The sequence below is a fragment of the Hydra vulgaris genome, chromosome 12, assembly GCF_038396675.1.
Source record: "Hydra vulgaris chromosome 12, alternate assembly HydraT2T_AEP".
In the NCBI taxonomy this organism is placed as follows: Eukaryota; Metazoa; Cnidaria; class Hydrozoa; order Anthoathecata; family Hydridae; genus Hydra; species Hydra vulgaris.
In genome coordinates this window covers 41,953,282-41,962,500 of record NC_088931.1, presented here as the reverse complement: position 1 = coordinate 41,962,500, position 9,219 = coordinate 41,953,282, and positions in this window count along the sequence as shown.

The following is a 9,219-nucleotide window of genomic DNA, read 5'->3' as shown; positions in this document are numbered from 1 at the left end:
GTCAAGTTGTAAAGATATTTGGGTTCAAATCTTTAGTATTTGGGGTGAAGTCCCTAATGTTGTCGAAAAAAATATTATTTAAAAGTATGTCAACCTGGGTCTCAAAAAAAGCGTATTTTCATAAAGATTTTAGAAAACATAAATATTTTTCCTTAAAATTTATTGACAAAATAATTATGTTATAAAATGCTAAAGACTCTTGAAAAAGTTAGAGCAATAATACAAAAAGTATTTTTATTACAAACGAGTAACATTTTAAAAATCTCTATGAAAATACTTTCGAGATCCAGGTTGAAATACTTTAAAATAATTTTTTTTGACAATATTAGGGATTTTAACTCAAATGCTAGAGATTTGAACCCAAATATATTTACAACTTGACGTGATGATGAAAATTGAGTTGCATATTTGAAATCAAAATGAGAAATGTTATACAAAAAACAAAAATTTTTTAGTTGACCTGTGTTATTTTTGTTATTTTATAATTATCCATACTGGCATACTAAATTAGAGTTTGAATCAAGGATCTTATTATTTAGCATGTGTTTTTATTTATTTAAATCTTGCTACCGCACGCCGTTAACAGCGGCTAGTTCTTTATTACTTTGACACAATCCGTTGGTTGCAGCTTTTTAATATCAATTAAATTCTTAAAAACAATGGTTTTTAACTCTTTACGAATCTATGTTTAAAATGTTGTGCGTTTAAAACTTAAAAGTTTAAAAAGTTTTAAAATTTTAAAAATTATTTTATTTAGTTTTTCAAAGAGTTTTGTTGTTTAAATTTAAATTATTTTTATAATATACGGTTCTAATTTCTCTTGAAAACTATTTGCGGTCACGGCTATTAAAAATTTTATAAAACTGCAGTAGTGAAAGAGTTATTGGCATTAATAAATTATTTTTAGAATGCGTTATTATAAACGAAAGACACCAGCAAAAGGTATGACATCAAGCGATGCGATGCTTGCTGTTACTGTGTTACTATGTGACACCAGCTTTAACAGATATAATATGAATTTTTTTTTTGACAATCTGAATTTGATACTAACAAAACACGGCTTTACCGAAACAGATATTTTGAATGTGGATGAGACAGGTTGAACAACTGTATAAAAGCCACAAAAGAATATTGCCGGAAAGGGAGTGATGCAAATTAGAGCTGTCACATCGGCCGAGAGAGAAAAATTAGTGATAGTGTGTTGTATCGTAAGCGCTTCTGGGAATACTATTCCACCCATGCTTATCTTTCCTAGAGTAAGTTTTTGTGACCATTTTGTTCGTGATGGTCCAACAGGATACATCAATATTACGAATCCATTCTGATGGATGAATGGAAAGAGTTTTTTGCTGTTCATGAAGCACTTTGTGACTCATGTGCGATGCACCCCACAGCAATCAGCTTTATTGCTACATGACAATCATGAATTGTACATTAACCTAGAAGTTTTGGATTTTGGGAAAGCCAATGGAGTTGTTATGTTGTCCTTTCCGCCTCACTGCTCACACAAGCTGCAGCTCTTAAAAAGATCTGTCTACTTTCCTTTTAAAAAATTCTTCAACACTGCATGTGACAAATAGATGAATGCAAATAAAGGCAAAACAATGACTATTTATGACATTTCAAGCTGTGTACACTATGCATTTTATCTGGAAATGACAATAAAAAACATATGTGCAGGGTTTAAAGTCAGCGGAATCCGTCCATTTGATCGCGGAGTTGTTTTGAATGTTGAATACATGCCTTCAAAAATCACAGACCGCCAAGAATCAGCAGAGACTATAGTACAGTTTGAAGTTTCTGCTTTAGCTACTATCAGTCAAGAACTTCCTGTCTTGGCTATTGGTAATAATAATAATAACAACAATGTATGTGATTTTTTATTTAAATTTCGATTGTGATATTTTGTCTTTATTTAGATGTAGAACCAGATAATACTGAGCATATCGAACCATTAACTCCAGGATTTCTCTAAACTCAACCAGCAGATGTAGCAAAAACCCCATATGAAATTTTTGAAGAATTTGAAAGCGCTTGACCAATATTGGGTGTTTTGACACCACGAGTTTCAAAAAATATTGGCCTGAAAAAAGGAAGGACTTGCATTTTTACAGATACGCTGGAGAAAGACGAGATTGCCAGAAACAAAGTAGCGAAAGAAGATACAGACAAAAAAAACTGCAAAGAAAGTGCCAGAAAAGAAAATACTTACAAAAATTACACCAAAAAAAGTCTATTCTATAAAAGATAAGGTTGTTAAAAGGAAATGCGAGACAAAAAAAACCTAAATTCCGTAAAAAGTCTTCATTAACCAATAATAGCGAGCAAGAAGCAGCATACATATACTGCCGAGAACTGTTTGGTGAGCCCAATCCGGGAGAAAAGTAGATTATGTGCACTGTGTGTAACCTTTACATAAAATACACTTTTGTTTTGTTAAAGTGCATTTTTTATTATTAAACATGCCGTATTTTAAACTTTCATATTATGTTTCAACTAACCCCACTGTCTGTTCCAACTGGCCCCAATGGCGGGTTCGTTGGAACATTTTTTTACCGCTCTCTAATCAAAGGTATATGAAAAACTACATAACTAAATTTAATCATTATTAGTTAATATTGTGTGCTTTAGTAAGTAGTATTAAGGCAATAAAAATAATTTCAAAAAATATTTGCATTTTAACCACAAGTTCACAAATAAAAAAAAAACGTTCTAACTAAACCCCGGTCTTCCGTATTTACTAAATTTACTTTGACGCACTTTCACCCCTTCGTTCTTTTCACCTTACAGTTTTATTTTTTTATTTCCTTTTTTTTAACAATTGTTTTCATTCTCTTCTTTTGCTTTCTTATTTTTTCAAGTTTAGGATACGGTGGGGCAAGATGTCCATAAGGTCAAGTCCCCTGAGCATTTGATTAATATTGTTTAATTCCTTTTATACTATTGTTTAAGATATTTACATATTCAAACAAATAATTGGTTTTAATCAAGTTATAAATTTTTAAAGGATTTTGTTAGTAAATTACTAGAAAAGTTATAACTTTATATATAAAAATTTAAAACAATATTATATAAGGAATTTAACAATATTAATTTACCTAGGTCTCACAAATGCACAAAGGACTTGACTTTTGGAACATCATGCTCCACTAAAAGTTAAAAAATATTAATTGTATTATTATTATTTGTGTGATTACGATAAAGAAATGTTTGTTTTGATGGTAATTTATTCCATAATATTCAAAGTATAAAAACTCTAAAACACAATCATAAAAAATAGTTTATTTGCAATTAGCTAGTTTTGGGTCAAGGAAAATGCCCTTTTATGTGTGGGGCAAAACGTCATGTGATAATTTAGTTTTAAAAACTTTTAGGTAAGTTTATTTCTTTTGAAACAAAACATAAATATTAAAACTAAACTTTATAGTTGTATTTTGTGAGTAAAGCGCTGTTGTATAGTGCTGCTACCTGGTGGACAACACTAAAACTAACGCTCAGTGAGTTTTATGCGAGTACGCGTACTGCGTGTTTTTCTATAAATAAATAACTAGTTTTTGAAGTTTCCATGTCATCAATTTGACTCCTGGATGAACTGAGGTAAGATTCTAATTGTTAGTATTACTAAAAAAACACTTAGTCAGCTAAAAAATACATATTAAAACCAAAATTTTGGCATAGCTGTTTTAGGATTTCGAGCTAGCAGTAGTTTGTAGGGTTAGGTTTCCGCCATCTTGTTCCACCGGGGTATCGCCGACACACCACCGCGGAGCAATGCTGACAGGTGTCGGTATTGCCTTATTAATTATAAAATATTTAAGGTGGTCCTATACTAGAAAAAATCGAAAAAATCATTTTTTCAAAAATTACAAATTCTGAAATTTTAAACAATCTACATTCCAAATATATACAAATCTATACATTCCAAATATATACAAATATATACATATATTTCAAATACTGTAAAGTTGTAAGTTTTCTAATAAAGTTATAATTTTTCTTAAGTAACACCCCTAGCAACGGATTTTTTATATTTAAAAAAAGCTATTTTAGAGTTTTTCGCCATTATACACTAGATTTATGACGCTATTAGAAACATTAGACCTAGTAACTGTTTCCTGTTTGCTTAACTTAAGAAAGTAATGACTTGCAAGAACAAATTGCATGTTTACAATTATTACTTATATAAAAGCCTTGTGTTTAACTTTATTTGATCTAAATGCTTATTATTTGTTATGGGAAAAAAAGATCTAAGAGGAAATTTAGATGTTTAAAAATATGTGTTTGAGAGAAAATCAGTTTTCTACTTCAACAACAGTTTCTCAAAGCAACTAAAGATTTAGCATTATTTTAACATTAATTTTTCTCTGTATTTATTATAACGTTCAAGTTTATATATATATATATATATATATATATATATATATATATATATATATATATACATATTTATTTATTTGTATGTTTATATATGTATATAATATCATTTTTTCTCATAAAATATCTTTATTGTTGTTTTTCTCAACATTAGATTTTTTTGCACGGTGCGATAAATATCTTGTCATTGCTTTGTCTGATTTTGCTGAAATTTTAAGGATTTATTTATTGCATATATATACATTCACCTTACCAAAATAATTTATATCAACAAAGAAGAGGTGTCGTAGACAAATTTCTTTTGAAGAATCAACTTAGAGGAAGATATTGATGAAACTAAACTATGTGATGATAACGAGCTTGACGACGGGATTGATTTATTTTCAAAGGACACTGAGTTGTGTCTAGTTTGTGGTGAATATGGAAAAAAAACTGAACTCTGATATCGTTGTGTCTATGGTGAAAAATGGGCGCATACGGATTGTAGCGGTTATGATTCTCCTGAAAACTATATTTGTGACTTTTGCCCAACTCATTAATCTTCAATTTGAAAAAGGTTTTTTTTGTATCTCAAAGAGTTAACCTGTCTTACTTTGTTATTATCAATTACATACTACGTTTATTTACTCTATGTAACAATAAAACATGTTTGGTAAAATAATTGTCTTACTAATTACTAATATCTAATAATACACTAATACGGTATTACCCTAAAGTGGTGTCGCAATTACCCCGGTGGCTGGGGAAATACCGACACTGTGCTCAAATTACAAAAGACATTCATGTAACATTTGTAATGTAAAAAATTTTAAAACATTACATATTAATTTGATGCAGAAAATTAGGACAAATCTTTAGGTACTTTCACCAAAATCGTAATTAACCTAAAAAAAAGTAAGTTGCTTACTAAATGCGTGCGTAAACGCGGTTAATTGCTTAAAAGAGTTTACGTAAGTAACACAATAAATTGCGTCAAATGCATTTTTGTTTGCCTGTGAGTTTTTATTTTGGAACGCAAAGGCAGAACGCAGTTATTTTTGCATTCCAATGTATGAATCTAAAAAATAAAAAATTGAAAATGTCTTGAATTAATTGTGTAAAATGCAAAGACTGTATGATAACTTTTTTTTTTTTTTTTTTTTTGTAATTTATTTCGTCACTAGTTATTTTATATACAATTAGTTTTAATACATTTATAAATTAGATAAGAATTAGAATAACGACAGGAGCAAGTAGAAGACTGTAGTCTTATTATCAAGCCCCCTTTCATTTGCAATTTTGCAATAAGTTTCACGTGACATTAGCGTGACATTAAAAATTCTTAAGTAGAGCTAAACGAATGATATAATCATCCATAAGTAGAATTCGTAAGTAGAAATAAACCATGGTATAATCATCGTTTGTAGTTATCAAAAAGGGATAAATTCGTTTTAGTTAATTATTATTGATTTGATCTTTAAAAATAGGAGAGTATGTTGAAGTCACCTAAGTTGAACAGGTGCTGTTTGACTGCTGCTTTGAAGAGATCTGATGAATTCATGTTTTTTATTTCCTCTTTAACGATCGAATTCCATAGCCGCGGTCCTCGAGATAAGATAGAGAAGTCAGTTATTTTAAGTAAAGTCTTCGGAATTTTAAAGTTTTGATAAGAGTACTTCGTTAGGTATTTGTGATCAATGGTGGAAAATTGATTTTCAAAGTATTTTGGTAGCAAGTTGTTTTGCGATTGAAACATAAATAATAAATTTTGGAGGAGGTCCAGTTCATAAATATTTAGAGCTCCAATTTCCCTGAATAATGGTTTGGCGTGGGTATATCTATTAGCATTGCATACTATTCGACACGCTTGCTTTTGTTTAAGGTATATTTTCTTTAGTACTGAAGAGTAAGTGCGTGCCAAAACGATATTACAAGGTCCAAGAATTGAGCCTTAGGGTACACCGCACTAATTGCTTGTAATCGTGTACATGCTGAGTTGTGCGACATTCCTTGTTTTCTGTTATTTAAGTAATATCTGAATCATTTTAGATTGTTGTTTGTTACTCGATATATCTCTAGATTGTGTAGGACCTCGTGGTCAACTGTATCGAATGCTTTGGTTAAATCAATAAACAAGGCTAGAGTATATTCATTATTTTCAAAACCATTCAAAATTTTATTGACTAATTCAATTATTGCATGATATGTTGAATAGCTTTTGCGAAAATCAAACTGTTTGCTGTACAGAATATTATTTATTTCAAGATGGTTATATAATCTATTATGCATGATTCGTTCAAGAAGTTTTGAAAAGCAAGAAAGAATTGATATAGGCCTATAGTTGGATGCTAAAGAGTCATCGTCATTCTTATAAATAGGGACTACTCTTGCTAATATTAATTGGTCAGGAAAAACACCAGCTTTAAAGGGTAAATTAAATATTGTTAAAAGAGGAGATTCAATAATATCAAATACTGATTTCAAAACAAATGCCTGGACTTTTGTTGGTTTTTAGTAAATTTAAAACTGTTCGAAGTTCATCCGAGGATATTTCAAACTCATTCATAATTGAGTGTTTTTTTTTTAAAAAGGACTTAAACGTTTTGCTTCCCGGAATTATTTTTTCGGCTAAATTTTTACCAACATTTATAAAGAATTCATTAAATATATAAGCAATTTTGTCTTTGTCAAAAACATCTGTGTTCATTTTTGTTTGTAAACAATTTGGAAAAACAGTATTTATGTTTAGTTTCTTTTTTCCAGTTACTTTTTTTATTATATCCCATTTTTTTCTACCATTTTCTATTGAATTTACGAGCAAATTGGAGTAATTGTTTTTTTTAATTTGTTTTTTTAATTTTTCAAAAGAATTTTTGTATCTTTTATATTTCATTTCATTATTTAAAGTTTTATTTTTTTTAAATTATCGTAGAGCTTTTGCTTCTTTTTTGATGATTTTTTAAGCCCTTTTGTCATTCAAGAGTTACGCAGGTTTTTAGAATGAATTGTTTTCTTGGTCTTTGGAAAAGCTTTTTCATATTGTTTAAAAAATAAGGGTATGAAAAGATTATAAGCATTATTTGCATCGTTGCACTCAGCTATTAGTTCCCAATTGTTTTCGTGTATCAAATCGCGAAATTTTTTTAAAGAATTGTTGTTTATTTGTCTAACGTAGGTGGTAAAGGAATTATTATCTTCAATGGTTAAGCAATTAGTTATCAGAAAATTTGGAAATTGGACACTTCTATCGGATTTTATGATACCACTTTCGATTTTACAAATCATATAGTTATTAGTTATAATATTGTCAATGATTGAAGAAGTTAAAAGAGTTACACGCGCCGGTTTATTTATTAGCGGTATAACACTGTGCTGAAGAAGTGTATTTATGAAGCGCCTGACGTTGGAATCACAATTTGTATTTAAAAGGTTTATGTTAAATTCACCTGTTAAGTAAATGTTTTTACTTGTGTCAGGTAATATGCGCTGCAGATGTTTTTGAAATAGTTCGAAATTGCCATGAGGTGGTCTGTATAGAGCAGTAATGAAAGTATTTTTAGCTTTTTGATTGATTATTTCAATAGTTAACGACTCTGCATTATTTATGCTGAGGTTTTCTATCTTTTTGAAAATAAATGAATCTATAACAAAAATACGCACTCCTCCACCGACACCCTTTTTCCTTGCTTGATGGATTGATTTATGACCCGATAAATAAAAATTTGAGTTTGAATTATCTCCATTTTGAAACCAGGTTTCTGTTATGCATATTACACTAAATTTGTGGTTTAAATTTTCTAACATTATTTTCAAATTTTCAAAATTTTTATTCATACTCCGGATATTTAGGTTAACAGCGAAAAAGAAGATGATGAAGAATTAAGAAAGTTAGAAGCCTCACTGACATTAAAATAATTAGTTTCGATTGAAAGTTTGTCAAAAATGTTTACATCAGGATCAATGTCATTTGTTAAAAGTATATTATCTCTGTGAGACATATTTAAAATGTTTGATATATTGGTTTCTGCCATGTTAAATGTTAAAAGTTATTTACTTACAGCTATTTATGAGGTTGATCATATTTCATTTAGTTTTACTAATAAGTTTTTCGTTATTTTTAATGAAAGTTTATTTAGATTAACAATTTTGTCATACCTGACGGCAACATTCTCACTGATTTAACGTCTTTTTTTGACTTCATTCAGCAATCTCTTTCTAATAATTACGGTATCGAGCGAAAAATCTTCGTTTATATAGATGTTTGTTCCTTTTAATTTGTGCGATTCTTGAAAGATTTTGGCTTTATCCTTGTGTCTAAGTAAATCAATTAAAACTGTTCCTGGACGTCCATCCTTTTTCTATCCGGTCCGATGAGCTTACTCGATTTCAACTCCATTCAGCCCTAATTTATTATATAGAAATGATTGAACTTTCTCTTCGGTTTCAATCCAAGTTTCTTTTGCATTTTCTGGTATTCCATCGCAGATTTTTTTTTCGATATCTATTATCGATTTTTCTGTATTTTTCGTTTCTATTTTCCGCTAGAATGTTTTCCTTTTCAAAGTGTTCGTTGTTTTCTTCGTAGAATTTAGCTATTTTTTTTATCGAAAAGTTCTTCTTGAAAATTTAAAGAGAATTTTACGTCTTCAATATCTTTTACTATAGTTTTGATTTGGTTAGCATTTCTTTAAAATTTTCGAAAATCATCGAAATCATCGATGATTTTCGTGTTTGCACTTAAAATTTCGACAAATATTTTTTCTTGTTATTTCAGCATCGCCTCTGTTTCTTTTCTAAATTCCATTAACATTTCCTGAAGCATTTTTTTAATTTCTGCAAGTGTAACTGCCATTTGTTATAATATTT